General features: G+C 36.1%; 1 long non-coding RNA gene across 1 annotated transcript; it reads left to right on the forward strand.

Moving 5' to 3' along the window:
* Nucleotides 1-1,103: 1,103 nt before the first annotated feature.
* On the forward strand, nt 1,104-25,890 carry LOC139141780 (uncharacterized). The gene is made up of 3 exons (XR_011554239.1): nt 1,104-1,241; nt 1,892-2,082; nt 24,540-25,890. It is a non-coding gene; the product is annotated as an uncharacterized lncRNA (long non-coding RNA).
* Nucleotides 25,891-27,102: the final 1,212 nt, after the last annotated feature.

Raw genomic sequence — 27,102 nt, forward strand, 5'->3', positions numbered from 1 at the left:
CAAATTCTAGCATTATTGTGTCAAGGTAGGACTGGACCAGTCCTCAGTACTAGAATGTTGAAAGTGACAGTACCGTAATATGGTCATTGACAATGATCTGTTCACATTATCTGGACTTTATGGACTTAACAGAGAATGGAAACAAAAAGTGTTATCTGTGTACATGGTTATTTTTATCAATTTTGTACAAAAAAATTTCAAACATTTTTCAAGCATTTTGTGTATAGAATTTTGTATCATATGTACTGGTGTAAATAGTTTTGAACTCATTTGTATTGTCATATTTTATTAGTTTGTAAATTAAAGTCATTTTTTACTGTAAATGATGTGGTTTTCAACTGTTTCTCCTTTGTGGCAAAACCAAATCTGTGCATTTTGGCTGTGAGTAAGCATCGTCGTAAACCACACGCCCCTTTGCGGCAACAGCTTGGTGCTACCTTCATGCGCAGGTCCATGGAGCGGAAATTATGCTCTGGCTTGTGAGAATGTGAGTGAGATACCAGTTTCATCAAGTACCTTACCAGCTACTAGCTAGCCCAAATAAGCTTTCATTCCATAATAGAAGGTGCACATTTATTAAAAAATAGGTATTTCTTTCCTCATGAAAAGCAATTTGAAGAGTTCTTTTTCATCAACAAAAAGTTGATTATGCTCATACATACAGCAACAAAATTTCTGTATATGCTATCACATGCACTATCAGTAATAGTTTGAAGTATAATTGCAGTACAATCAGATGCCAGTGTCAATGAAATGGAGAGTCCAATAGTGTCATAAAATGGCAAATTACTTTGTGCAATTTTTGTTCACTTGACTTCTAAATACAAATCACAAAAACTATGTCAATATATCCATTGTTTTGCTGCAATGCATCATTTTTTTGTCATGTTTTAATATATTGTTAATTATCCTGGTCAATGCATCTGTAGGGCGATTGTTTTTCATCTCTAAGGGAATATCAAGATTACAAATGAGAACCTTTGTACATGCAGTCAGGAGATCAATCAGAATTGATCATAGTACAGTCATGTATATAGTTTGATGACATGCACATATCAGTTGGAAGATACAAAGTTCACTGATAAGATTGACACCATGTACAGCTTGCAAAGAATACATTAATTTGCTCTGGATTAAGGTCCTAAAAGACTACATATTAGTCTGTTCTCTTTTTGTTTTGTCTAAAACTCAGCAATCCGTCACTGATACACTGAATTTTCAAATAGTACACAGCTGTCAAGGTAAGTACACTGATGAATTATTACATTCAATAATGGTTCCTCTACAAAACCATGATTAAATACCTGAAATTGTTGTAGTTTGTGCTAATACGTTTAATAATCAGATTGAACTTACTATACATTTGGTTCTATTTTCTCTATAGATTAATTTCACCAAAATATTACATATGTTGGCTTGTTTATGGAGAAATGAATTTCTTTTCAGGTTTTCATAGCATAAATGAATACACTAATTAACTATAGTCTGATCAGCTTGTGAACACCAATATAATACAAATAAATAACACAAATGAAAGGTATGTATGAAAGAAAGAAGTTGGTATCCACAAGAAAAAGTCAAGCTCAACAAATATCAGTTATGATCAGTCATGACACACAAACAAGTGATTATAGTGGGTTATAATAATTCCATGGCTGTATGCATTGATCCTCAGTTTGATAGTGAAAACTTTGCTAACAATCTCTACCAATGAGATATACTTTACTTACTTTATTGCTCAACAGCACACTCAAGGAGTGTGGTAAGGCAAAAATTACAAAACTCTGCAAACACTCAATGATGGATATATGACTGATGACTTGATAGTTTCCAGTGGCTTAGAATTGGTAAGATACAAGTTGTCTTGATAATACATGCAACCATTTTATAGGTTTTCCACATCAACATGGGACGTTTGAGGTTGTATTTCAATCTTTGGCAGTGATGGTCTTGTGTCTTGGGTTCAGTGATCGTGTCATGCCGCAAAGTACATCAAATTCACAGTCACCCGAGGAAGAGTGCATGGCAAATGACCACTTAACAAAATGTTGCCACGGATTACCGGGATACCAGGAACACCAGGTTAGAACTCAATTATAATATGCTAATACGTACAAGACCTGATAAATACTTGAACATTTAAGAAGGACATTGATCGATCAGCAATTGAGTTATTGTAATATTATATAAAGCTACTAGCTGTAACTATTGAAATTTGACCTCTGATATCTCCTGATTTTCTCTGAATTCTACCCTCTGAAGGGATATAGGCTTTTACTGCATTAGGAAACCATTCCTTTGTGAAACATTTGACAAGTAAATTCAAATTTTAACAGTCATTTGATTTAATCCTGCCATTTTCAAAAATTGGTAATATTACACAGGAAACAGAACATACAATGTCACAATTGAAAACATTCACCCCTATGCATTACATTGGACTACTCTCTGCAGTTTATGTGAAGATTTCAGTACAGATATCCACAGTATCCAAGTTTTTTGCTTTTCCACATTGAACTGAGATTTAATGTTTTGGCAACCATTGAATCCCAGTGTAATCTCTATCTGTTAAAAATTAAAAATTGTATATACAGTCCCAATGGTTAGTAATAATAAGTGTGTACACACACCTTAGTACATTCTCACAATCTTATTTAGCTTGAAAGTAAAAATCATAAAAATCATGCTAAGGCCAAACAAAAAAATATGTGCTGTTCCGATTACCCGACCTACCCCAATTTTAACCCCCCGACCCTAGACTTTTTAGAGCCTCGTAAACCCGGAAGTAAAAATAACGATGTGAAAAACGTGAAACGCATGAAATCACGCGAGAACTATGACAAATCGCGTGAATCACGCGAGAACTAATACGTCATTCTTATAGTAGGGATGCCAGACGCTCATGAAAACTTGCGACAGTTGTTGCACACTGAACGGTTTCCGGTTTCAAACTGCTGTATCTCAAAAAGTATTAGGTCTAATTCAATAAAATTTTCGATAAAAAATTCCAATTCAACTGCTCGTCCTACATGGGATATTTTTTGAAAATAAAGCAAAAAAATTGTGTCATTTTAGCGCTCAAAATCAAACATTATTTTTCGCCATACAGCGTGCCGTACTGCGGCACGCACGCACATTTCTCAGGCCACTACTTCCTATGTTAGAATGGAATGGCTCGTTACAGTATGTTGTTCAGTGCCTAAACGGCGCTTGTTGGTAGGTTTTCGCTAAAATGCAGGGACAATTTTCAGTGATCGGAGTTAGTATACCAAACAGCAACTGTTATATTAAATTTGTGGAAAGTTTGAAGCATTTTCATGGCCGTTTTCTGATGTAATCTTTCATTTACATTCTTGTTGTCATTTCCGAACCGCGCCATGCACAGCGCGGCCACATTATGCAGGCCAAGTGAAAGCCCGGAAGTGTTTTGTGATAGTGAATCGAGCAAAATTTGGTCAATTTACTTTTTATAGTCATTCTATCATTAAAATATAAACCCGTACACTAAAAACTGTGTGGTTAAGGTCAGTTCTGAGTAGTTTCAAAGTCTGTGCGTTCGGAATTTACCGTGAATTTGCCGTACGTACGTACTTCGTTGAAAAGCCCCTAACTGCCAACGCTACAATCAGCTGTTTTCAAACGTTAACCCTGGTAGTTTTGCGAACATTAAACTGTGTTCATTTTCATCTGTTGATGTTACACAAAATTTACAAAATGATATTTGACAACAGAAATGAATACTCTTTCAATGATGTATGGGAATAAAGTCGGCATGCGATGTAAACAACCTTTATTTTTAAACAGCAATAACGTAAACTGGGGAAAATGACAGACAGGGGTAGTGCAGGAATCGGGAATTGATAAACAAGACAAGTTGAAAGACGGGCAAATGAAGAGAGAATGAAAAATCGAAGGAAAGGAAAGGAAAAAATCATAACCCTGACTCTAGATTCAATGCTAAAGGGAAATTGAGTACAACAAGATGACAGCTTTTTAGGGGGAGTAATATTCTTGTGTAAAAAAGGACAGCTCCAGGGGGTTATTCTGTACTGTGAGTTGATCAGTTGAACAATGACTTATTTTATTCATATTCCTATGTTTTTTGTTTTTTTGAATATCAGAATTTCTCAAATGTAACATTTAAGAAATTTTACAGATCTAAAATATATTATTCTTTTTTATTATTACTCAAGTTTAACTGTCCAGAATTTGGTACAGCTAGCGTAAAAACTCTGAGAGTTACAGCTGTTTGAAAATGGGGAAAGTGGCTATTTTTACTGACATTCCGTCCAACATTTTTTGGCTCTCCTTGATTGTCAGTGTATCTCAAATACAAACTTCAAGTAATTTACAAATCTAAAATTGCATGTATTCTTTTGCATTATCTCTCAATATTAAAGTGTTCAAAATTTGACAGAGCTAGCTTAAAAACTCTGAAAGTTACAGTAGTTTGAAAATGGCGAAAAATAGCTTTTTGACTGATAGTATACACAGTGCCGCGGTATGCCGTCCAATTTTCAACTCTGTCTCACAAAAGTTTTGGCATTTTCAAGTCTCTGTGTAAAGAAAACAAAAGCTCCTTATACCGTACTCTTACAATATATTGCACAAAAAGTATTTTAAAGCAGATTAGTTAGAGAACCAATTGTGCGTGCAAGTTCCCTTTGTGTTCAAGTGTTGTGCAGGTGTGCATTCTCTCCCGCACTTGGCTTTTGTGCAGGTGTTACGCTGTACATGTAAATTAGCCTCTCCTTTATACAGCCGAGTTTGAATTTAGGCAGTTCAGACCACCTCGGTAAATTTGAGTGTGTAGACTCTCGTAACACTGTGTTCGGTGTCAAGATTTCCGTCCTTTTCCGTTTGCACATCGTACAACTGGCTATCGCCCCCCGAAAGTGTCACAATCTGAGGTAAGTAAGAGCGCTTTTCCTGTATAACTTTTCTTTCCTTCAAGTGTGCAGGTCGACGGACATTATTCCTTGTACGATGACGTGGCATTTATATGTACGTACAGAATGGCCGTCGGCAGACTACAGTACCGTAGACCCAATTTAGTTTCCAGTGAAAATTACACAAGTCTTAAAGTTACTTGAAGTGAATTCTTTGTAATTTCTTCGTTTTAATTTATTTGCCATTTAATTTCCTTTCTTTACTATTCAGAACCGTTTTTCGTACTCCGTATGACATATGCCGTATGCCGTGCACCGTATGCCGTGTTTTTGAACTTCGTATTCTGTATTCTGTATACACTCTGTATCGAGTCTGCATGTGTGTATATGCAGTTTCAAAGGAATTAAAAGGAGTCAAACGTGATACGAGTTTCCTGAGTGTGTTCATCGGGGGCCCATAGCGACGTAGAATTTTCAGATTCTACACCAATATTATTATACAACTACATTTTTCATAGGGACACGCACAAAATGACTCTTAGCCATATGTTGAAATTTTTTGACCATTTGTCAAAAAAATCGAGCATATTTTAATTTTAAAAAAATCATAACCCTGGAAGTAGACAAGATAGAACCATCATTCAAACAGTTTTTTAAATCCTGAGACAAGATCTTCAAGAAAACATACAATTCAAGTAAGTTTAACCAAGAACAAAAAAGGGCCTGGTATCCCTACTTATAGCAGGCCTCGTCTCAAACAAAATGGTGACTCGTGATGGACATAGCGTGTACTCAGTTTTGTTTCGCAAATGCGATCATGGCGAAGAAAGGTCGATTTTGTCTTCTGTTAAACAGAACCAAACATTCGAAGAAATTTTGGAGGAACACCATCCAGGTTTTTCTGAATGTAAAATGTACTCTATTCGAGTTGAATGTGCCAGTGATGCTGCTGGGCCGTGGTTGGAAGTACAGCAGACAAATATACAGGTTGACGAGGCTACAAACAACTTCAACGTAAAGTATGTGTGTTTTTCTTGCGAGTGACTGCAAAAAGCTGAGGATTTACCTGTGGATAAACAGTTCACTTTCCTGTCAAAGAATCGTAATTCAGCCATATCAATTTCCGTGGCAGTCTAATAAACCACACACTTCAATTCTACTGATGAATATTTTTTTTAATATATTGGTATTTAATTTGAGTGTGTTTCATGAGGAAATTGTTCACTGGTAGTGTGTTTGAACGCGTACAAAATGCACATTGAGAAATAAAAAAAAATGAAAAAAAAATTTCCCTACCTACCTACCCTATTTTTGAAAACCATGTAATCGGAACAGCACATATTTTTTTATTTGGCCTAAAAGATGTAGCTGATGGGTTTTTAACATAAAGTAACTTCTCAGTGTCCATGTAGATATTATGACTGGCAAATTTCAAGGGTTGGAGAAGGTCTGAGCTCTGCCTGAGTCGTCTGAAATTTGAAACTATACCATATGGCGATGGGGGTGTTGCTTGATTTCCAAAAATCACCAATTCAAAAAAGCTTTAACTGTTTCAGTGTACAGGAAATAGAGGTGAATCTCTGCACAGTTTCCTGATCTGAAGTCAGTACACCATGGTCAGAGTATTAATAGGCTTGTCTTGCAATAAATTGTGCCTGCAGAGTTGAAATAACAGGTTCCATAATGCAGTAAAGACGCCCAAGCCAACAGTGGAAGCAATGGCATTGTCAGATCCTCTGACACAAACACGAACTATCTGATACCGGCTATCAAATACTATGAAAAATGGTAAAAAATGAGCTACAAAATCACTATCAGTTTTATAATAATAATAATAATAATAATATTTTATTGCTTGCTTGTAAATATAGGATTTATATCACATTTGTGGCAATAAAAGTGTGATACAAAAATAAATTAAAATTTTCTTCAATAAAGATAAAGTATTACAGTATAATAATAGTAGCTAATAATAAATATGACTAGGTATTTCTTTGTTTATATAAAGTAAAAATATAATCTGCAAGTTGTTCATTAAAAGATAACTCTTGTTTTGTTAGTAGAGAAATAAGCTGATTTTCAGTATCGTCGTTTGGGAAATTGATTTTACTGAAAAAGTACTTTCTTTGGACTTTGTATTTCTGACAGACTAATAAAAAGTGTGTATCATCTTCAATACTGTTGTGTTACACTGATTGCAGTATCTTTCAGTAATTGGGTTTTTTGAACAGTGTGTCTCCCTTTTCAATTGCTAGATCATGATTGCTAATGCAAAGTTTGGTGAGCAATTTTCTTTTCTCACCTTGTAACTGTGTTAAGTAGGGTTCTAATCTAAAATTACGTTTTATTTTGGCATACATTCTTAGTTTACTATTTTCATCAGAGATCAACTTTTTCCAAAAGACTTCATAATTGTTTGTTAAATTTGTTTTCATTAAACCAGTTATAACTTTGTGGTGTTTAAGTGATGGAGCTTTATCAAGGAGAAAGTCCATTCCATTGTCTTTAATTAAAGCACTTAAACAGTTAAACCAGGATCTATTGTTAGTGTTGTTTACCATTTGCTCCAGAAAAGCTTCTTTAGCAGTTGTACGATATGAAGCCAGTGTTTAACAATATTAAGTTTGATCTCAAGTAGAAGTGGGAATTGTCCTAGTTCACCCCTCACAGCGGCATTACAAGCTTGTCTATTACACTGTAAAATGTTCTTACAAAATTTGAGGAGAGTTTTTTCAATTGCTGATTTATCCCACTTCTTGTAATCGATGAAATCTTGTCCCCAAATCTCTGAGCCATACAGTAAAACAGGTTTAATGAAAACATTGAATAGATGTAGGGAAAATTTTATCTTTTTGTTGTGCAATAAAACCCTTTTTAAACTATACAAAGATTTTGCTGCTTTATCAGCCAAATTTGTAATTGTGTCACTAAAACTACCGTTTGATTTAATTGTCAGTCCTAAGTAGCTCTTAACAGATTTGATGCATGTACTACCATAGTTAAATGAGTGTTTATCTACCAAAGGAGATTTACTAAAATTAATTGCTTGGGTTTTCTGTAAATTAACATCAAGTTTCCAATTGGAGCAAAATGTGTGTAGTGTATTTAACTCCCTCTGCAAACCTTCTTTTGAAGTAGAGATTAAGACTAGGTCATCAGCGTAAATGAGTTAACTGGGGTATTATTCAACACTGGTCGTTGAGTATTTACTTTGTCTAGATTTGTTTTCAAGTCATTGACATATAAATTGAACAGACTAGGACTTAGAACACAGCCCTGTTTTACTCCTTTTTCAACTTTCAGGCTGGGCGAGATAAAATTATTTGTTTTGATTGTGAATTTTTTTGTTGGTGTACATGTGTTTTATAAGTCTGTATAATTTGCCATTAATGTTATTTTTGAGAAGTTTATGGAAAAGACCAACTCTCCATACCGAGTCGAAAGCCTTAGCAAAGTCAACAAAACAAACATAAATGTTCTGCTTATTTGTAATATATTTATGTATTATTGTCTTCAGGGTAAATATGTGATCTATTGTGCGATGGTTTTTGCGAAATCCAGCTTGATTATTATGTATAATATGATTGTCATCTAAAAAACTATTTAGCCTTTCATTTAGAATGTAAGAAAAAACTTTTCCTACACAACTTCCGACAGAAATGCCCCTATAATTTTTCGGGTCATATTTATCTCCTTTTTTAAATAAGTGTGTCATAATGCTTGTATTCCAGATGTCTGGAAAGTTGGATGTATCTAGAACTGCATTAAATAATTTAGCTAAGGGTTTACAGAGAAAGGAGGAACCATGTTTTAACAACTCTATACAAAACCCATCAATCCCTGCTGCTTTTTACTTTTTAAATTTCTAATTGCTGATAACACTTCATTAGTTGTTATTGACTTATCCAGCTGCTGATTAGCCTGATTCTTAGTTTCTTCAGATAATAATTTGCTGTTGGAATCATTATACCTGTCATTTTCAATTGAGCAAGAATTTTTGTAAAATTCCACCCATGTTGCTGCTGAGACACAATCTCCAGTATTATTATCTTTATCATTATTTTTTAAGTACTTGATCAATTTCCACATATCATGTGAATTGTTGGCATGTAGACTGTTTAGTTTGTCTAAGTTGTTTTGCCAGAATTGCAATTTCTTATTTTTAACAAGTTTTTTAAACTTCTTTTTCTTTGTGTAATAGATAATTTTTAACTGACTGTCACATGGAGCTTTATTTAAACATTTAAATAAGTGTTTTAAGGGGTAGACCCACCTTCCTTGAGTGATTTTGGTCATTTTTTGTTTTATGGTAAATTTTGAATCCGTGTAATATGGCCTTTGAGTGGACGATAAGTTTGAAACCATAACATACTTGGAAATGTGTTAGATTTTAACAAAATGAACATTGTAGGCCAGTTCGCGTGCCGTCGTTTTTCTTATGTCTTAACGGTTTCCAGATTAGTCAAGGCTATCTCAAGAGCGTAAGTAGATTACGTTAATTCCGTCCAGAGGAGTGCGCATGCGTCAGTCTTCTTCTCAGCTGCCGGCAGGAAGTATGTCGTGGCTACTGAAGGTAGCCGTCGATTGCAAATGCATGGCCCACAAAAGTACAAAAGCGAAATATCAAGCATATAGCCGGGAATGATAGAACAGTTAAAATTGTCAGAGTTACAGCCCAGCTTAAAACTCCACTTTCCAATGCGTTGAAAAGGTGTAAACTGGAGCTGGTCGAAAGCGAGCACTGTAACGCAGAACGCTCATGCTTACTTATTCAACACTAAACTCAGACTGAGCTTCGAAGAAAACTGATGATACATCTTGCGCACAACTGAGAGGCTGCTCATTGTAGTTTACGTTATTTTTACCTCGTTTTCCTATAACACGTATTTAATAAAACTGTTCCCGTACAAAAAAAATAACGGCCGAAAATCCAAATAGTACGTCTTTGTCTTTACATGTTTGCCAAATAAAGTCCAGCATTCAAAATTAATCGCCGCCGAAAACCAAAACGTACATTTGTGTCCGCTAACAAGTGACGTGGACTCAATGCAAAGTATAGTCTGACATTCAAAACTGACCCGCCCTAATCAAACTTGGCTTACTCCGAAAATCCAAAAAATTACGTCTTTTTCTGATGACAGTTTACATGTTTGTCTGCACCTAATGAAGTCCGACATTCAAAATTAATCCCGCTCCGAACTAATTGCGACTGACGATAAAAATGTCAGATGATTTTTTATGTCTGCAAATGCCCAGTGAAGTCCGGCAACCAAAATTGTTACCGCTACGTTACGGCACGTCCTCCGGTGTTACGGTTTACACGTAAAGCATGCAATGAAGATTACGTTCTGTACGTCACCACAAGTTTTCTATCTTTATTTTTGTTAAAATGGTTGCGACGTCTTTTTTTTCGACAGTTGGGCGAGCAACATTCCTCTCAGTAGAAATTAGAAATATGCCAATAGTTCGAACTTTTATAGCGAGAAAATCGTGTCTGCTCAGCCCGGTTTGGAAACGTAGGCTTATTGTTTCGTGAGAGCACAGAGGGAACGTGATGCGATAACGCACGTACAGTTTTGCTATATTACATTAGAATGATGCCGTGATTTACAATGTAAGCACAATGATGAATGATGACCTAGCATTTGTTTTTCAATCTGTACCGGAGCTTATCATAGAGCATGTAATTTGCCTCGATCAACAACTTTTATTGGCGGACTCATGAAATGAGTCGAAGTCCAGGGTCGAAGTAAATGTCGATTGAAAGTATGCAATATTTCACAGCACAAATTCATGTCAGTATAGCATTAAATCATTGCGATTGAATTGTTATTAGGTTAATATAAACTTATGCAGTAAATTAAAAGAAACCAAAATTGAAAATAATAGAATAATTTCCATGAACTTGAAAAAAAAATAACAACCATTACCATGCTTTTTACGAATAAGCAACTAGTTTTTCCTGTGGATAAACTCAATCACGCTGAAAAACAGCGTGCTGCTTGTCTTCTCTATCGTCGTTATCATAGTAGTTCAACGGACAGTTGCCACCGAAGAACGACGAATGTTCGTTTCAACATATCAGAGAACGCGATATTTAACTGTTTGACTGAAGTTCACGTATTTCATTACTTGTACAAAACTCGATCGTCGCGATTTTAGATTAACGGATTTAGTTTAATATCAGCGTGGCCAGATATTCACATCTGTTTTAGCATAGACCCTGTTTTTCTCGAGGGTCTATGGTTTTAGGTACACTGGCGAAGCCATGGCGAAGCCAAAACAAGTCGCTTTAGAATTGTTCGAGATTAGTGTCAGAATCGATTTATTTCAGTTTTTCGCCAACTGCTACTTTTTATCTTACTATTAGGAAATCGTTTTAGATACCAGATATTGTCAGGTGTTATATTTAGTTTAGCCTAACGATGGGTTCTAACCTGGCAAAACACAAAGGTAGCCATGCACTGTAAAGTGCTGCTTCTGAGGTCGGAAACTGCGTTCATGTAGCTGTCTGTTTTAGCTCCATGCAATGTTCAAGGTGGACTGTGGTCGTTCTTCAACATGCAATACGGAACGTAAAAGATAGCGTACGCAACACGGCGTCTGAATGAACTACTTCTTTGTCGGTATGTACCACATTGTAAATTCATTGTCACGTGTCTCTCTCCGGGCAGGAAGCTGAAAACGCGGTGACGATTGCGCAACCAAAAGACAGGAAAGCAGGACTTGGAATGCAAAATCACATAATTTTTACGAAGCATATACGAGGCCAGCCATTTCTTCGCTTGATAATCAGATTTTAACTCGTACACTACAGTGCACACTTAATACGCTAATTTGTATTTAGCAAGAAGATTATCCCCAGATTTAGCTCGGAATGACAGTTGTGTAAATAAAGCCTAACGCTTACCCCGCGGACTGGCCGTTTCACTTTTCATTTTCGTCCAATTTTCATGTCATGTATCATTTCATTCATACCACAAATTCAGACAATTGTGTAAAAAAGTCCTGTACTTCATTATGGGCTGGGAATTTCCACCGAAAATGTGAGCGTACCGGAATTTTAGCTGACTGTTTGCGACTCCAAGGGTCGCACAGACGTTTTTCTGCGATTTACTCCGTTCCGTTTTTGGCAATGTATCGCAACTTTTGGAGAGTGTAACTTGGCGCCACGTTGACGGATTAGCCTTATCTTTGCACAGGTTGTAGTTAGTGACTGTTTCTACAAAACCGTGTCTCAGAATTCCGATAATGTTCCAAAAACAAAAGATATCGTGACAAACGTGGACAAAAGCCGTTAATTTATTCAGAATCCACCACTTCTCACTTTCAAGGCTAATTGTGCAAAAACAAAGCGGAGTATCAAAAATCCAAGACACGGTTTTTTACACACCTTACCCTGCTATCGATTGCAGTAAACGGCTCACCAATGGCCATAACCCTTTCGTACTTACACTTTTTTAAAGTTCCATTAGCTGTATCTTTTGGAGATTTTTCCGTTAGTTTTATTGAAATGATCACTGGCTCATGTTGAATAGCCTGTCAAATAACATAGAATCGCATATTGTTCGGAAACATTACATGCCCTACAACTAAATAACATGTGATTTTACAACGAAAATTTCAATTTTTGTCCGGACAGAAATACAAACTCTGTTGACACGCGGATTGCAACATAGGCATTCTTCTGCACCTGCGCGAGCCATTTACAGCAATTTCAAAATAAATATTCATTACTTATGCCCGGTACTTACGTCGTAGTCCATTGTCCGAGCACGTTCCGTAGCCAGATGTCTGGCAATTCACGACGCAATGTTGTTTTGATCCCGCAATAAACGTGAACTTGTACATATCGCGTGATCGCGGCGTCAACATTATCTTTGTTCTCCCCAGCACGCTGAGCATGCCAGACGTCAACAAACGAGCTCGGAAGGGCAACACGTTTGAACAAAATTAGCAGTTTTATGTGGCTATAACATCACTAATCATGTTTGTTTCTTCGTAAAACAACATTTTGCAACAAATATGAGCCTCCAACATGGAATTTTCCGAGGTAAAAATTGGTCAGAAGTTACAAATAATGGCCCCTTTAAGTGAAAAAACTCAAAAACACACATTTTTGAGCAAAACAAACACACGGAAACGGTTTTGAAAAATTCTTACAATTTATATAATCTTCAATTGTCGAGCTACCCAAACATATACTACATGTCGGGTTAAACATTCATTTTAATGGTGAAAAATCAGGTTAAAGATAAGTGTCTGCGAATGTGGGTCTCCCCTTAAGTTGCAGGTTGTGACTTTGTATAAAGTACTATAAAAATAGTAGAAAGTGAGCTGATTAAACCAGCTGAAAGTAGGTCGAGGAGACCTTAAATTTGCACACTCTGCATATCATTAGCATCTCATTGTCAGCTACATGGACTGTCAGCTGATGTGCAGCATAGTCTGTCAAGGCTATGTCTGATTGGTTGATTGTCACTATTCACAGCAACTTAGGGAGTCTTTTAGTATTATTTAATTATAACGGTAAGATTCAGCCAGCCAATTGAACATCAGCTTCCGAGACAGCAGACTGCACATCCGAGACACTGCACATCAGCCCATGGCATTTGTTTGAAAGTTCATTCTGTGCTGTACTACGGCTGCATTCACAAACACCTTTGGAGCGGGTGGGGGAGAATTGACAGGGGAGGACTTGAAAATATCAAGGGTATGTGGGTGGGGGGCACTGAAAGGATTTGGGGACTTAAAAGGTAGGGGGGTACTCAACACTAAGTGTCTGATTGATATGAAATATGTGTTGGGTCAATTTAATTGTCAATTTCAGCTATAACGTTTGGCTAAATTTTTGGTGGTTTTGTTTTGTGTATTCTTGTTGTACTCCCTGAAGCATGATGAAAAGTCCAGCACATCCATTTGTGTGTACAGTCAGCATTGTTATCGTTTAAAACTGAATTAAAGTATCGACTACATTAATTGTCATCTATAACGATGATTACTGTCAGTACATTTGCATATATATGTACAGAGTATTTGCCAAACAGAATTTTGTTATTCTTCCATGCTGTGGGGAGTAGAGCAAGAAACTGCAGATGCACAGATATCGTTGGCTTTATATTGGAAAAAATTGTTCATAGTTTTCTCATAGACTACTATGTATTGTAAATCAACATTATTGATGAAATTTTTTGTAGGCACATGCACTTTTTACCTTTTTACTTTTTTCAAGCAAAGTGCATTTACATGAATTATCACACACATATATCAGTGTAGAGATATAGCTTGTTTTTTTTTATGGGAAAACTGTTAATAGTTTGCCCAGCAATAGACTCCCATGTATTAAGATTTGATATTTTTGGATGAAGCAATTTCAGCCACATTTTGCCTTCAGGTAAGTACAGGTACCAAAAATGCAATCTGGGACTACAAACTGGGACTCCCAGTTTACCAAAAATGCACTCTCGGACCGGTCCCAGATTGTTTTTTGGCTATCTGGGACCAGGCATTTTAGGTCTCTTTACTTTTCCTTTTCTCAAGAGCAGTGAGTACCTTGGACCTGTGTTGGCCATTTTTATGACCTCTACACGTGACATTTTGATGGTATGACATGTTACCGAAAATCAATATTTTAACTGTATCTACGGTACTTTAAAATAGAAGTTTTGCAGAAAAAGTGAATCAAGTAAATGTTGCTAAAATCTGTAAACAGCAGACAAGAAGGGAGAGGAATTGAAACATTATGTACTCAGGAAAAACAGACAACTATTAAAAAGAGAGAAAAACTTCAAATCATTTTGAAACTCAGACGTGTACAAACAATGACAGTAACACATGAAGTGTCAATGCTTATCAGATCAAAGATAGAGATACACTCTGATAGTTGACCTTAATCAAGACAACATACAGACTATATGTATATATATATTATATATATATATATTATATATATATATATATATATATATATATATATATATATATATATATACTGACTATAATACTAGCAATTGTCAACTTCAAAACCTACTTCCAAATCATGCAATGACAAATATAGGCCAGTTTGCTGTTTCTTTTTCTGGAGCAAGAGTTTGGAATGACATGTCTTTTCATATAAAGTCCACAAACTCTCTACATAACTTCAAACACACTTTTAGACAATTTGATCAATCAGTAACAGATTTCACTTTTGCCATGTAGTAATTTAGTGATCTTCTACGATATTGTAATTATTTCAGCACTTTTCTTTTATTTACTTAAAGAACTATTTGTTATTGTTATCATGAGCCCCCTTTGCTAACTCTGTTTTTCAGACAAGCTACCATGACGGGGTTTGGGCTAGACTAGCTGTAAGCTATTTCCCGACTCCCCATTTACCCTCTACTTTGTTATTTTCTCCCTCTCGAGTTCATGTGTCATGTAATTGACTTTTTTTCAAATCGGGTAAATAAACCAATTAATAATTAATAATAATAATAATAATAATAATAATAATAATATATATATATATATATATATACATATATACATATATACATATATATATATATATATTATATATATATATATATATTATATATATATATATATATATAAGTTTTGTTTCTTTGATAGGAAGCTGACTAAACATTGCTTGTTCTGTGTGCTTTGATATTTTTCATGTTATGAATATTTTACATGATATGTTGCTGTAGATATCACACAACTACATAACAATGACTCACTGTTGCAAACAGTATCCAAAACTTCTGTACACTCTGAGATGTTCTGTTGTTTTAATTCACCTGTGTTGGCACCAGATTGTCTCACCAGAAAATTTACCCACCAGATTACAATTTCAATGGAAACAAAAGGCTATCACACCTCCATAATCCTCTTACAGACTAGAACAAAGGCAATCCCAGGGGTCCCAAATGACGCTATTGTTATTATTGTCATTAGGGGCCCAAGCCTACCGGCTGGGCCCCTATTGGTTTTATAGGAGTTCAATATTTAGGGGCCCAAGCCGACCGGCTGGGCCCCTATTGGTTTTATAGGAGTTCAACTTTCTTCTTCTTCTTCTTCTTCTTCTACTTCTTCTTCTTCTTCCGCTCTTTTTTTGTCGACCTAGAACTCAAACACCGCTTACCGCAAACTTCTAAAACTTGCAGGGCTAATAGGTACCTATGAGATCTCGTGCACCTGGGTATAGAATTTTCAATAGTTGCGCGACCTTGCGGCCATCTTGATTTTCGAAAAATAATGATTTAATTTTAAAAATCTTCTTCTCAAGAACCAACATACTGATTTAACTGAAATTTTACTCATGTCATCCTTAGAGTGATCTCTTTTAAGTTTGCGAAAGGCGTTTGGATCGGTCACGTGATTTGGCCGCCATCTGGATTTTACGAAAATCGCAATTTAATCATTAAAAATCTTCTTCTCCAGAACCAACACACCGATTTAACTGAAATTTTACTCATGTCATCCTTAGAGTGATCTCTTTCAAGTTTGCGAAAGACATTTGGATCGGTCACGTGATTTGGCCGCCATCTTGGATTTTACGAAAATCGCAATTTAATCATTAAAAATCTTCTTCTCCAGAACAAACACACCGATTTAACTGAAATTTTACTCATGTCATCCTTAGAGTGATCTCTTTCAAGTTTGCGAAAGACGTTTTGATCGGTCACGTGATTTGGCCGCCATCTTGGATTTTACGAAAATCGCAATTAATCATTAAAAATGTTGTTCTCCAGAACCAAAACACCGATTTAACTGAAATTTTGCTCATGTCGTCCTTAGAGTGATCTCTTTCAAGTTTGTGAAAGACGTTTGGATCGGTCACGTGATTTGGCCGCCATCTTGGATTTTACGAAAATCGCAATTTAATCATTAAAAATCTTCTTCTCCAGAACAAACACACCGATTTAACTGAAATTTTACTCATGTCATCCTTAGAGTGATCTCTTTTAAGTTTGCGAAAATCATTGGGATTGGTCACATGATTTGGCCGCCATCTTGGATTTTACGAAAATCGCAATTTAATCATTAAAAATCTTCTTTTCCAGAACAAACACACCGATTTAACTGAAATTTTACTCTATCATCCTTAGGGTGATCTCTTTTAAGTTTGCGAAAGACATTTGGATCGGTCACATGATTTGGCCGCCACATTGGATTTTCTAAAAATCGCAATTTAATCATTCAAAAACTTCTTCTCCAGAACTAACACCAAAATCTTTTCGCAAACTTTATAGGCCATACTACTAGATGCTATATAATAAATTTCAAGGAAATTAACCTGGCAGTTTTTGAGAAGAAAATTTTTAAAGTATTATTTTTCTGATTTTTCAATGACCTTTGACCTCCCCTATACCTCTGCAGCTAAGCTATACAAATGGCTTATTCTGGCCTATGTAAGAGTCATATCTAATTCTGGGCAATCTAATAGAGCAAGAGGTCAGATTTTTGGTATATAGGGATAACTATGAAAAAATTTTTTTAACAAAATTCCACATGACTTCGATGACCTTTGACCTCAAATATACATATACGTCCATAACTTAGGAACCACAAGTGCTACATCCTTCATATTTGGTAGGATGGGAGACCTTATGACACACATCCTGTACCTCATTAATTATGTGCATATCTAATTCTGAGCAAGCCAATAGAGCAAGAGGTCTGATTTTTGGTATATAGGGATAACTTAGCAATACAATTTTTTTGACAAAATATCACGTGACCTCGATGACCTTTGACCTTGAATATACGTATATGTCCATAACTCAGTAACCACAAGTGCTACACCCTTCATATTTGGTATGATGGGAGACCTTATGACACCACATCCTGTACCTCATTAATTATGCGCATATCTAATTCTGAGCCAGCCAATAGAGCTAGAGGTCTGATTTTTGGTATATAGGGATAACTTAGCATTACAATTTTTTTGACAAAATGTCACGTGACCTCGATGACCTTTGCCCTTAAATATGAGTATATGTCCATAACTCAGTAACCACAAGTGCTACATCCTTCATATTTGGCCGCCATATTGGATTTTACGTAAAACATGCAATTCCCACTGACACGTACAGTAACTATGAGATGATGTTCAAAATCATACTTTTCCAAGATCGAATTTTGCACATAATATCATTAGTGCAAGATCTTTCAACCATGTTATCCGCTTGGGCCCCGCCAACGCTGCTTGCAGCTTTAATCTTCTTCTTCTTCTTCTTCTTCTTCTTCTTCCGCTCTTTTTTTGTCGACCTAGAACTCAATCACCGCTTACCGCAAACTTCTGAAACTTGCAGGGCTAATAGGTACCTATGAGATCTCGTGCACCTGGGTATAGAAATTTCGAATAGTCGCGCGACCTGGCGGCCATATTGGATTTGCGAAAAATACCGACTTAATTTTAAAAATCTTCTTCTCCAGAACCAACATACAGATTTAGCTGAAATTTTACTCATGTCATCCTTAGAGTGATCTCTTTCAAGTTTGCGAAAGACGTTGGATCGGTCACGTGATTTGGCCGCCATCTTGGATTTTATGAAAATCGCAATTTAATCATTAAAAATCTTCTTCTCCAGAACAAACACACCGATTTAACTGAAATTTTACTCATCTCATCCTCAGAGTGATCTCTTTTAAGTTTGCGAAAGACATTTGGATTGGTCACATGATTTGGCCGCCATCTTGGATTTTATGCGCATATCTAATTCTGAGCCAGCCAATAGAGCTAAAGGTCTGATTTTTGGTATATAGGGATAACTTAGCAATACAATTTTTTTGACAAAATGTCACGTGACCTCGATGACCTTTGACCTTGAATATACGTATATGTCCATAACTCAGTAACCACAAGTGCTACACCCTTCATATTTGGTATGATGGGAGACCTTATGACACCACATCCTGTACCTCATTAATTATGCGCATATCTAATTCTGAGCCAGCCAATAGAGCGAGAGGTCTGATTTTTGGTATATAGGCATAACTTAGCAATACAATTTTTTTGACAAAATGTCACGTGACCTCGATAACCTTTGACCTTGAAAATACGTATATGTCCATAACTCAGTAACCACAAGTGCTACACCCTTCATATTTGGTATGATGGGAGACCTTATGACACCACATCCTGTACCTCATTAATTATGCGCATATGTAATTCTGAGCCAGCCAATAGAGCTAAAGGTCTGATTTTTGGTATATAGGGATAACTTAGCAATACAATTTTTTTGACAAAATGTCACATGACCTCGATGACCTTTGACCTTGAAAATACGTATATGTCCATAACTCAGTAACCACAAGTGCTACACCCTTCATATTTGGTATGATGGGAGACCTTATGACACCACATCCTTTACCTCATTAATTATGCGCATATCTAATTCTGAGCCAGCCATAGAGCGAGAGGTCTGATTTTTGGTATATAGGCATAACTTAGCATTACAATTTTTTTGACAAAATGTCATGTGACCTCGATAACCTTTGACCTTGAAAATACGTATATGTCCATAACTCAGTAACCACAAGTGCTACACCCTTCATATTTGGTATGATGGGAGACCTTATGACACCACATCCTGTACCTCATTAATTATGCGCATATGTAATTCTGAGCCAGCCAATAGAGCTAAAGGTCTGATTTTTGGTATATAGGGATAACTTAGCAATACAATTTTTTTGACAAAATGTCACATGACCTCGATGACCTTTGACCTTGAAAATACGTATATGTCCATAACTCAGTAACCACAAGTGCTACACCCTTCATATTTGGTATGATGGGAGACCTTATGAAACCACATCCTGTACCTCATTAATTATGCGCATATCTAATTCTGAGCCAGCCAATAGAGCTAGAGGTCTGATTTTTGGTATATAGGGATAACTTAGCAATACAATTTTTTTGACAAAATGTCACGTGACCTCGATAACCTTTGACCTTGAATATACGTATAAATCAATAACTCAGTAACCACAAGTGCTACAGCCTTCATATTTGGTATGATGGGAGACCTTATGACACCACATCCTGTACCTCATTAATTATGTGCATATCTAATTCTGAGCCAGCCAATAGAGCTAGAGGTCTGATTTTTGGTATATAGGCATAACTTAGCATTACAATTTTTTTGACAAAATGTCATGTGACCTCGATTACCTTTGACCTTGAAAATACGTATATGTCCATAACTCAGTAACCACAAGTGCTACACCCTTCATATTTGGTATGATGGGAGACCTTATTACACCACATCCTGTACCTCATTAATTATGCGCATATGTAATTCTGAGCCAGCCAATAGAGCTAAAGGTCTGATTTTTGGTATATAGGGATAACTTAGCAATACAATTTTTTTGACAAAATATCACATGACCTCGATGACCTTTGACCTTGAAAATACGTATATGTCCATAACTCAGTAACCACAAGTGCTACACCTTCATATTTGGTATGATGGGAGACCTTATGACACCACATCCTCTACCTCATTAATTATGTGCATATCTAATTCTGAGCTAGCCAATAGAGCTAGAGGTCTGATTTTTGGTATATAGGGATAACTAAGCTTTACAATTTTTTTGACAAATGTCACGTGACCTCGATGACCTTTGCCCTTAAATATGAGTATATGTCCATAACTCAGTAACCACAAGTGCTACATCCTTCATATTTGGCCGCCATATTGCATTTTACGTAGAATATGCAATTCCTACTGACACGTACAGTAACTATGAGATGATGTTCAAAATCATACTTTTCCAAGATCGAATTTTGCACATAATATCATTAGTGCAAGATCTTTCAACCATGTTATCCGCTTGGGCCCCGCCAACGCTGCTTGCAGCTTTAATTCTTCTTCTTCTTCTTCCGCTCTTTTTTTGTCGACCTAGAACTCAAACACCGCTTACCGCAAACTTCTGAAACTTGCAGGGTTAATAGGTACCTATGAGATCTCGTGCACCTGGGTATACAAATTTCGAATAGTCGCGCGACCTGGCCGCCATATTGGATTTTCGTAAAATACCGATTTAATTTTAAAAATCTTCTTCTCCAGAACCAACATACAGATTTAGCTGAAATTTTACTCATGTCATCCTTACAGTGATCTCTTTCAAGTTTGCGAAAGACGTTTGGATCGGTCACGTGATTTGGCCGCCATCTTGGATTTTACGAAAATCGCAATTTAATCATTAAAAATCTTCTTCTCCAGAACCAACATACAGATTTAGCTGAAATTTAATTCATGTCATCCTTAGAGTGATCTCTTTCAAGTTTGCGAAAGACGTTTGGATCGGTCACGTGATTTGGCCGCCATCATGGATTTTACGAAAATCGCAATTTAATCATTAAAAATCTTCTTCTCCAGAACCAACACACCGATTTAACTGAAATTTTACTCATGTCATCCTTAGAGTGATCTCTTTCAAGTTTGCGAAAGACGTTTGGATCGGTCACGTGATTTGGCCGCCATCTTGGATTTTACGAAAATCGCAATTTAATCATTAAAAATCTTCTTCTCCAGAACCAAAACACCGATTTAACTGAAATTTTGCTCATGTCGTCCTTAGAGTGATCTCTTTCAAGTTGCGAAAGACATTTGGATCGGTCACGTGATTTGGCCGCCATCTTGGATTTTACGAAATCGCAATTTAATCATTAAAAATCTTCTTCTCCAGAACCAAAACACCGATTTAACTGAAATTTTGCTCATGTCGTCCTTAGAGTGATCTCTTTCAAGTTTGCGAAAGACGTTTGGATCGGTCACATGATTTGGCCGCCATCTTGGATTTTAAGAAAATCGCAATTTAATCATTAAAAATCTTCTTCTCCAGAACCAACACACCGATTTAACTGAAATTTTACTCATGTCATCCTTAGAGTGATCTCTTTTAAGTTTGCGAAAGACATTTGGTCACATGATTTGGCCGCCATCTTGGATTTTACGAAAATCGCAATTTAATCATTAAAAATCTTCTTCTCCAGAACCAACACAACCGATTTAACTTAAATTTTACTCATGTCATCCTTAGAGTGATCTCTTTTAAGTTTGCGAAAGACATTTGGATCGGTCACATGATTTGGCCGCCACATTGGATTTTCGAAAAATCGCAATTTAATCATTCAAAAACTTCTTCTCCAGAACCAACACCAAAATCGTTTCGCAAACTTTCTAGGCCATACTACTAGATGCTATATATAAAATTTCAAGGAAATTAACCGGCAGTTTTTGAGAAGTAAATTTTTAAAGTATTATTTTTCTGATTTTCAATGACCTTTGACCTCCCCTATACCTCTGCAGCTAAGCTATACAAATTGCTTATTCTGGCCTATGTAAGAGTCATATCTAATTCTGGGCAATCTAAAAGAGCAATAGGTCAGATATTTGGTATATAGGGATAACTACGAAAAACAATTTTTTTAACAAAATGTCACATGACTTCGATGACCTTTGACCTCAAATATACATATACGTCCATAACTTAGGAACCACAAGTGCTACATCCTTCATATTTGGTAGGATGGGAGACCTTATGGTGCCATATCCGGTACCTCATTAAATATGCACATATCTAATTTTGGGCAAGCCAATAGAGCTAGAGGTCTGATTTTTGGTATATAGGCATAACTTAGCAATACAATTTTTTTGACAAAATATCACATGACCTCGATGACCTCTGACCTTGAATATACGAGTGTATGTCCATAACTCAGTAACCACAAGTGCTACACCCTTCATATTTGGTATGATGGGAGACCTTATGACCACCACATCCTGTACCTCATTAATTATGCGCATATCTAATTCTGAGCCAGCCAATAGAGCTAGAGGTCTGATTTTTGGTATATAGGAATAACTTAGCAATACAATTATTTTGACAAAATATCACGTGACCTCGATGACCTTTGACCTTGAATATACGTATATGTCCATAACTCAGTAACCACAAGTGCTACACCCTTCATATTTGGTATGATGGAAGACCTTATGACAACACATCCTGTACCTCATTAATTATGCGCATATCTAATTCTGAGCCAGCCAATAGAGCTAAAGGTCTGATTTTTGGTATATAGGGATAACTTAGCAATACAATTTTTTTGACAAAATGTCACGTGACCTTCATGACCTTTGACCTTGAATATACGTATATGTCCACAACTCAGTATTCACAAGTGCTACACCATTCATATTTGGTATGATGGGAGACCTTATGACACCACATCCTGTACCTCATTAATTATGCGCATATCTAATTCTGAGCCAGCCAATAGAGCTAGAGGTCTGATTTTTGGTATATAGGGATAACTTAGCAATACAATTTTTTTGACAAAATGTCACGTGACCTCGATGACCTTGAATATACGTATATGTCAATAACTCAGTAACCACAAGTGCTACACCCTTCATATTTGGTATGATGGGAGACCTTATGACACCACATCCTGTACCTCATTAATTATGCGCATATCTAATTCTGAGCCAGCCAATAGAGCTAGAGGTCTGATTTTTGGTATATAGCGATAACTTAGCATTACAATTTTTTTGACAAAATGTCACGTGACCTCGATGACCTTTGCCCTTAAATATGAGTATATGTCCATAACTCAGTAACCACAAGTGCTACACCCTTCATATTTGGCCGCCATATTGGATTTTACGGAAAACATGCAATTCCCACTGACACGTACATTAACTATGAGATGATGTTCAAAATCATACTTTTCCAAGATCGAATTTTGCACATAATATCATTAGTGCAAGATCTTTCAACCATGTCATCCGCTTGGGCCCCGCCAACGCTGCTTGCAGCTTTAATTTTCTATTTGTTTCTTGGACCTGATAAATCATTATTACCTCAAATGATACTGATTATATATTATTATTATTATTTATTTCTTAAAAAGCGCACTACACTTCGTCTCAGTGCTCTGTACACAAACAATGAAATAAGAATGACAAAAAAAGAAAATCAATACGTATAGGATAAAGCCCGAGTACGAGGGCTCTTCTGGTATATAAAGTCCAACCCAACGATAAAATGTCGAGGCCGCAGGCCGAGACATTTTATAGTAGGGTTGGACTTTATATACCAGAAGAGCCCGAGTACGAGGTTTTATCCGACTTAAAAAAACTATCGCCCCTAACTGATATATTTTCGTTTTCAATGTGTTTACATCGACCGTCCCCTTTGTCAATGTTACATGTTAGGATATGAATTAAAACTTTTATTGTGAAATAGCCTGCCAATGTAATGGAACATCCTATAAATGCCCTAGGGCACATTATATAAATGCCCTAGGGCACAGCAGATTTTGTGTTGCAGCTGGTTTCCGCTGTGTTACCAAATTTGAATATTAAAACGTACCAGATGTCTACAGAATATGACATGTTCACTTTTGATTGGACAGTACTTTACTACGGCGATGTCATTCGTTTCTGGAATTTGGTGACCAAGGCTTTACGAGTAAATAAAACACCCTGAATTGAGCACTCTGATTGGTCAATCAACAGTAGATAGTTTTAAATATTATTAAACACAGTAACATTTCTTAAAAGATAAGTTTTCAACTGGAACTTATGACCGGTTTTTAATGTTATGTTGTTTATTCATTTGTTTATTTATTTGCCTGTTATTGATTAGGAACCAATGGCTACAATGGTATGCCAGGTCCAGCAGGCCCTCCAGGTGATAAAGGAAGTACTGGTTTGAAAGGAGAAGTTGGAAATCCTGGACAAAGCGGAACCCAGGGCCACCTGGAGAGAAAGGAACAAATGGTGTAGAAGGGCTACCTGGCCAGAAAGGAGACAAAGGAGATCCAGGCCAAATACAATATATTGGATATCCTCACAAAGTGGCTTTCACTGTAACACTGTCAGATAGCATTGACCGTGTGAGTGTTGATACACCAATGGTTTACTACAGAATTATCACAAATATCGGCAATCACTACAGTACAACTACAGGGAAATTCACCTGTCCCGTTGATGGTGCATATTTCTTCACTATTGCTGCTCTTCGGAACACAGATGACACCTTGAAGATGTGTCTGATGAAAGATGACACTGAACTCACCTGTGGACACTCTGCCCATTCCGTTAAATTATACGGCACTGGTGCAAACAGTGCTGTGGTGGATTTACGTCAAGGCGAAACTATCTGGGTCAACTTACTTGCTGGTAATGCCGTCCATGAGGGCAATGGTAGAAGCTTCAGCACCTTTACAGGTTTCTTGTCTGCTCTTCACAACAAATGATTAATTTTTTTTACTCAGTAAGATACATCAAGCACTGGCAGAATTTATGGAGGGGGGCATTTCATGTGGTGTATGAATCAGGGAGCATCACCAATTTTTGAGCAAGGATATTAACAAGTTCAACTGATATTTTAAAACACTGAAACATGAATGAACAAAAGCAAGAATTTTTAGGGAAATTATGAAATATGTGTGAATAGGACACTGTTATTTTTATTGTACATTTACTGTCAAATACATCCTCTGGATAATAGTTCAAACACACTTGCAATTAACATTTATATGACTTTTCAAAGTATGTATATGACTTCAATATACATGTATATTTAATTGCTATATAACTTAAATACACCTATTAACTGTCAAAGAGCAATAGAATCATCAAACACAATTTTGGTAATAGAAAGTTAATAAACTTTGTTTCATACAAATAAAATAATTATTTTTTGTGAAATTTTACCTTACATTGCACTGAACACATCTTTGTATTTTAAATTTCATATCGAAAACGAATGAAAGAATATATTTCAGTGAACAAAAAACCAAAGAAGTAGTGCATCAGTCTCTATTTCTATGACTATTGAAAAACATAGGGCCAAAGTCCCTGAAGCTACTATAGACATGGATACAAAATTAAGTATTTCCTGACTGTATGAAATTATCTCACTTAGGTCATCCTAGGGACTTGTAAACCAAATATTAAAGCTGTCTGACCAGCGGTTTTGAAAGAACAAGCAACTCAACAGTTGACAGAGCTCTGCTGTGTTATGTAGAGAATAACCTTTTGCGACACATGTATTGATGAAGAAGGTGGATATCTTTGATTAACATTGTAAGTGAGTTCTGTTGAATAAGTTGAGACTGTACATACTCAGAGAAAGCACACTGAAGAGACAAATGTTTGAAACTTAAGAGTTCAAGGTCATCAAAGCATTATACGGAATCATGTAACTTTCATTGCACTGTTTACACAGATTGCATAATTGCTATAAATAGCACATGAGGAATCTTACAGACCAGCTTTACCATAAAAACCCTATCACTTTGACCACTCTTTTAATTGACCACTCTATTTTTTTCCTCAAAAAGTAATTTTATTTTATCCTTACCAAGTCAACCATAAATGGAAATTAGAACTTTCTCTATCTCTATCTCTATTGACTATTTTGAGCAATTTCTTTTAGATAACATACAGGGCACAATAAATGACGGTCAGAATATGTCAAAGTTGGGATTCAGGAAAGTTGCCTTTACATGTTTTAATCCTCCAAGATGGTAAGCATTTCACTATGAACTGTCAAAAAAAGTTGAACTTTCTGATAATTCTACACAAAAATTTTGTCTTTGATGATTTCCTAATTAATTCAATTATTTAAAATCATATTAATTATTTTTTTCTGGGTGAATTGATAGGGTTTATACAGTACAAGAATTACATACAATGTAAGTCAAATTTTGACCAAAAATGACAAAAAAATTCCTTAAAAATACACATTTGCATATTTCATCACAATTTGAACAAATCTAAGTTGGGTTACCCCTAGGGACCTGTATACCAAATAACAAAGCTGTCTGACCAGCGGTTATGAAGAAGAAGATTTTTTACCAAAAACACCTTTTTTGGCATTAATTTGCCTATTTTCAACAATATCAAAAAATTAAAAAAAATGGTTTCTCAAAATCATATTTTTCATCTACACAACAAATATCAAATCAGTAAGTACTGCGGTTCTCAAGATATTTGAGTGGACGGATGCCTCACAAACGGACATACATACATACATACATACATACAGACTGACGACGGACGCCGGACGGATACCCATCCCAATAGCTTCTATAGACTATAGTCTATAGTATGCTAAAATTATAAATCATCGCTATCATGTAGAGCAATTAGTGACAAAGAAAATGATAAGGAGAAAACAATAAAGAAGTCTGATACACTAT

This window comes from Ptychodera flava, chromosome 10 (genome assembly GCF_041260155.1).
Source record: "Ptychodera flava strain L36383 chromosome 10, AS_Pfla_20210202, whole genome shotgun sequence".
Classification (NCBI taxonomy): Eukaryota; Metazoa; Hemichordata; class Enteropneusta; family Ptychoderidae; genus Ptychodera; species Ptychodera flava.